Source organism: Macrobrachium rosenbergii, chromosome 17 (assembly GCF_040412425.1).
Source record: "Macrobrachium rosenbergii isolate ZJJX-2024 chromosome 17, ASM4041242v1, whole genome shotgun sequence".
NCBI classification, from domain to species: Eukaryota; Metazoa; Arthropoda; class Malacostraca; order Decapoda; family Palaemonidae; genus Macrobrachium; species Macrobrachium rosenbergii.
This window is the reverse complement of record NC_089757.1, coordinates 24,007,380-24,013,264: the sequence shown is the minus strand read 5'-3', so window position 1 is coordinate 24,013,264 and position 5,885 is coordinate 24,007,380.

The following is a 5,885-nucleotide window of genomic DNA, read 5'->3' as shown; positions in this document are numbered from 1 at the left end:
ACTTATGATAGCCGGTATACCGTGTAGCTTTTTGTATAAGTTTCGCTTTCATAGTTTGCTTTTGGTTTATTTCTCTCTCCCTGTTTTTGTTTCAGAAATTGAAGTTTTGTATTTTCGTAGCTTCTGTTGTAGCAGTTTACATTTTGTTTCTCCATTGTTTATAACAGCCAAGTTAAGCAACACTGGTTCTGATCAATATTTGTTTTCTCGTCTTTTTTTGTTGATGCTTATATATTTGCATACAGTAAGACTTGAAGATACAAAAGATGTTCATATATTCATTTATTCATATTTTACATACATACTTTTAAACTTTGCACTCTCCCTTTGCAGTATACAGCATTTTTTGAGCCCCTGGCAAAGATTTCACGTGGATTATAATTTTTCACCTGATAAATTATTTTTCATATTTAAAGGTTTCCGTTGAATTGCTATAACCGAAAGGTTTCGTTTCAACATTTCATATTCCTTAAAGTAAAACTATAGTTTCTTATGAGACAGGGAACTCGAGGTAGCTAATATTCTAAGCAGTACAGACCAAAACGGGAGATTTACTCTTCATTTTTTACGTTTCATAATTCAGGCCTTTAAACCACCTGGTGGAACATCCTTTTTCTGTTTGTGTTAGCCAAACATTTATGCTCATTTTTTGTTATTTTTTTTTTATATGATTGTAATTTATTATTCTTCTGGTCACGCTTTTACAGTTCTTTTCATCCTTTTTTTCATAATTTGATGGTGCAAACTATTTTCTGATGTGAGCGAGTGGTATTATTATTATTATTATTATTATTATTATTATTATTATTATTATTATTATTATTATTATTATTATTATTATTATTATTATTATTATTATTATTATTATTATTATTATTATTTGCTGCTATGCTTTCACGCCTGGGATTATAGATGTCGTGTGTTAACGGTGCCCATTAATTAATCGCGTTAGATTATTTGTATTCCATATACCACTTAATTTATCCAGAAAGTATTTGAATCTCTGAAGTATTTGTGATGTTAAGATATCTAGGCCATGGTAAGAAAGGGTCCCTTCACTTCCCTGCGTCTCGTAAATCCTTCTTTTGTTGAGGAGAGGAGTTTGTCTTTGTCTGTGACACAACCGGGTTTTATAGTGGTTTTCTTTTCTCATGGCTGGCTTGGTGCCTTCACGCTGAAAGTGAAGACTTGAACAGCAGACGTAATGCATTGTTATGTAATTTAGTTAGCAATCGTCATTCTTTCCTCGTTAGCCAATGCCATTTTTGGCAATGTTTATTTAGGCCTATATTGTAAGCCCTTGCAATCTTGCCCTTTGCGTAATGGTGGTTCTCTATTCTACATATCAAGGACACACACAAACACACACACAGAGAGAGAGAGAGAGAGAGAGAGAGAGAGAGAGAGAGAGAGAGATAGACAGTAGGCTTTTAGCATGAAAGCTAAACATACCAGTGTTTTGGATATTAATAATTCGCCGATAGTTTTGTCCATAACATAGTTTTTCAGCATGAATAGCACGATCTTTTTTTCGTTCGTTGACAAGTCTCAAGTAATTCTGTTGTGAAGTGTTGCAGAGGTTCTTAATATATCTCATTTTCTTTTTATCTCAGTATTCTTGATCGTTAATATTATTTTTTTTTTTAATTCCCTGATAGGTATCAATGACTTCATGCTATAGAAGTTGTGCACAGGTGAATTAACTGAATGCTTATGATTCATTAGACTCAAGTCTGTTCATAAAGTTTTTCCTATTTTTTCAGCTGCACAAAAATAAGAATTTATGAACAGTTAGGAGTCCTTGAAAAAAATTCGAAGGCAAATATTAAAATGAATCTGGATATCATAACGTATGGAGTTAACAATTTCTCAAGATAGCATTGCGGTAATTTAATTATTTACAGTTTATTGTTATTTAAAACGATATAGCACAACGGCTAAGTAATAAGAATGTACCAAGGAAGCTTTCATTAGAAATAAATAATGAGCAAAGTCAATTGTGTCTGTGGCAAAAAAAAAATCATAAAATCGAAACAAGGCTTTTAGTTTCCCTCCGAATTATAAATACGAAAACGGAAAATAATGAGAAAATTTAATAGAGCGTATGGAAGTAAAACTCCCATTTTGGCATAGCATCCACAATCCCCAAGCTACATTGTGGTAACTGTCTCAGGAAATTAAGACATCAACGACTATTAATAATTTCACTTTTGTATATATATATATAACGTATATATATATATATATATATATATATATATTTATATATATTTATATATATATATATATATATATATATATATATATATATATATATATATATATATATATATATATATATATATATATATATATATATATCGTAAAGGGCAGTAAAACCAAGATGAATACACGTGGAAAATAAAGATTTTAATGAGACTACATGGTAAGAGCCACAAAATCGCTATTCGCGACAGGGAACTACGACATAAATGGCTTTTTCACACTCTCCTTCTTCTGCATTTATAGTATTAACGCACATGAATGAATCTACAGCCAACGTGTATGGCCCCGTATTACCTTTATGCACACACACACACACATATGTGACCGGTTCAAGTCATATATATGTGTGTGTAAAAAATTTCGTGTTAATATTTACAAAATTATATCATTCGAATTTCCGGGGTCAAACTAACAATGTATAGCTTTTTATGTTAAAATCTTGTGTCTAGTGTCATAAAATTCTACCCGTCACTTTTTAAGAAGAAGAATATTTTAACTCCTTTGAAACTACAGCCTTCGGCGTCCTTATTTCTCTACTTATCTCTCGCTCCTTTGTTTCTCCTGCACATAGCGCCTTACATCCGTTTCCTCGGGACATTCCGCCTTGCTTTGAGACCAGGTCGAATATCATTTTGGGCCCTCACCACTTTCAGCCTCGCTCGTGATCCCTCGGGGAAGAGAAAGAGAGAGAGAGAGAGAGAGAGAGAGAGAGAGAAAGAGAGAGAGAGAGAGAGAGGGCTTTTTGGTTTCCTTCTTCCAATTTTGAGACAGACTTTTTCGTTCTCTGATTTAGATGTTTTTCCGCATTTTCTCCTTTTCAAGACGGAAGGAACAAAAGTAGCTGGCTTTTTCAATTTAATGTTTCGACTTGACGAGGGAAAGGAATTTAGGGAAATGGAAAGGCTTAGGAAGGGGAAGTTGAGAGAGAGAGAGAGAGAGAGAGAGAGAGAGAGAGAGAGAGAGAGAGTGTGTGTGTGTGACGGGAATAAATAATTTTTGGCTAATTCTGTAACGTATTACTTATCAAAGTCGCCGAAATTCATTTGCTCATTTTTATTAATTCGTCCATCGGCCATTTTAGCTGGAAAAAATCTTCATCACTATATAATTATGCTACAGTTCATTACTTACTCAAGGGAAATGGGAATAATTTATTTAACATAAGGTACTACCCTTTAGTTTTTTTTTTTTATATTAGCAAAGGAAGAACAACAGAGGACCTGTTGGATGTTGTTTTTTTTTTCTGATAGCTTATCTTGAATCACGACTTGTGATGAGCTCATATATACGCACTTTAGGAAACAAAATCCACATAAATTGAATCATTGTGTCATACGATGAAATCTCAACAGAAATGGAATCGTAACAAGGCTGATATAATAGTTAATTCACTTGTTGGTGCCTGTGAATTATGGTTTTCTGCAGTTAAGTGGAGTCAATTCCCTGCACGGGAAACAACATTGGTCTAGTTACTTGTATAATATATTTTTTTTTTTACTTCGGCATATTTTGAAGTTCTATTCACGGAAGAGAATATAACTGAAAAGCTTCATTATTTTAATTCCGAATTTTAATTCTCTCTGTCTCTCTCTGTCTCTATCATACACACACACACATACATATGCACACAGGCACACACATACGACATGACCACCACGTGCATACATGTCTTAATTGGTCGATTCCATTAAATCATACAAAAGAGACTTCGTTCCTAATTAGCCTTGTTCGGTCATGTCCGAGTTACAGAGGGACAAAGGGACCCTTCCCTTCAAATGAATGAGAATCTCTCTCTCTCTCTCTCTCTCTCTCTCTCTCTCTCTCTCTCTCTCTCTCTCTCTCTCTCTCTGCCCTTGGTTTTCCCATTGGTATATTTCCACTAATATGCTGGGCCTCTTATGCTACTTTTCATGACTGCTGTGAGAATTGTCTGTCATTCTCAGCAAACAGTGCTTCGTTGTTTACAACATTTCCCATGGATGAATTCTTGTTAGAGTCTTAGTTAATATTTATTTTGCTGTCTGGTGGTCGTTATTTTTTCTTGCACATTTTTCTCTTATTCATCGTCCCAAGATAAGACGCAACGCACTGAGTCCAAGGCGTCATAGTCCACTTTTCAAGAATGCCATAGATGTCCTGATTGTTCATCTTGCCTTTGTACCAGACTGGCCATTCATCTTATTTAACGATCATTAATCTTCATCATGAGACGAATTAAAACGTTGTTTAGATGAGTCAGCGAAGCAGGACAAGAAAATCAGGCAAGAAAAATGCTCTCTCTCTCTCTCTCTCTCTCTCTCTCTCTCTCTCTCTCTCTCTCTCTCTCTCTCTCTCTCTCTCTTTAAAAAAAACCTCGCTTCAAGAGCAGATGAGACGTCATTTTCAGAATCCCTGTGTTCATCAGAAGAACAGTTTTCAAACCACCTCAGTCACTTATGCTTAAATCCTTCAAGGACAAGAGCATCAGTTCTATGAAAAATGTAAATTCAGGCTTCTTAAACAGAAATGTATATGAGGATACTTACCTCTGAAAAAAAAAAAAATCGTGATTTCAGAAGACCTTTGACTTTCAGTTAGAATATGAAACTGGTAAAGAATACTCCGAAGCTTCTTCGGCGAGTTGTCTGTACATATATGAAACTCTTAGCTGACGCCCCAAGAAAATTTCACCCACGGCCCGGTGGTGGCCTGTGTTGTTGGTACCTATAGCGGCTGCCAGACGCACGATTGGCTAACTTAACCGCAACAAAATAAAAAACTAATGAGGCTAGAGGGATGCAATTTGCATGTTTGATGATTGGAGGGTGATGATCAACATAGCAATTTTCAGCCCTCTAGCCTCATTAGTTTTAAGGTCTGAGGGCAGACAGAAAAAGTGCATGGACTGACAAACAAAGACTCAATAGTTTTTACAGAAAACTAAATGTGTCTGAGAACGTCATCTGCTACTAAAATGCATTTAGTGTTGATGAATTATAATTACGATGATTTTGGCATGTGCGCTAAATTGTAACTAAAACTGCTCTTCACACTGTTTAATAACCTAACATACTACAGCCTGTCCTGTACTCATTACGATCAGTCCACACGAAAAAAAAAATCATGTCGATAATTATTGATTATTATAATCCTTATTCATTCAGGAACTTCCCACCTACTGTTGCACTCATAGAATCTTGTGATGTTCTTTTAAATAAACAAGTTACTATTTCATATGTGGTTTGCCTGATTATTTTTTTTTTTTTTTTTTTGTAGTGCGAGTTGACATTGCGTTATGAAAAGAAAGTTCTTGGACCCTGAAATTTTACAAATTAAAACAATCAAGAATGAACCCTCTGAAGAAATTTGTATGATCAGACACCATTTACTAGTATATTGGGAGGTGACTGCTGTGAGTAGATTCTGGTTTGGGTAGTTCCATTGGTACAGGAAAAGGAAATCGTAACTTGGCTACATGAAAACAAACTAAAGAATACTACAGCGTAATTAGAGACTCGAGAAAACGCAATATAAAAAATTCAGCAGACGAGAGAGAGAGAGAGAGAGAGAGAGAGAGAGAGAGAGAGAGAGAGAGAGAGAGAGAGAGAAGTAGAGAAGTACGCCGGTAACTATGTCCAATC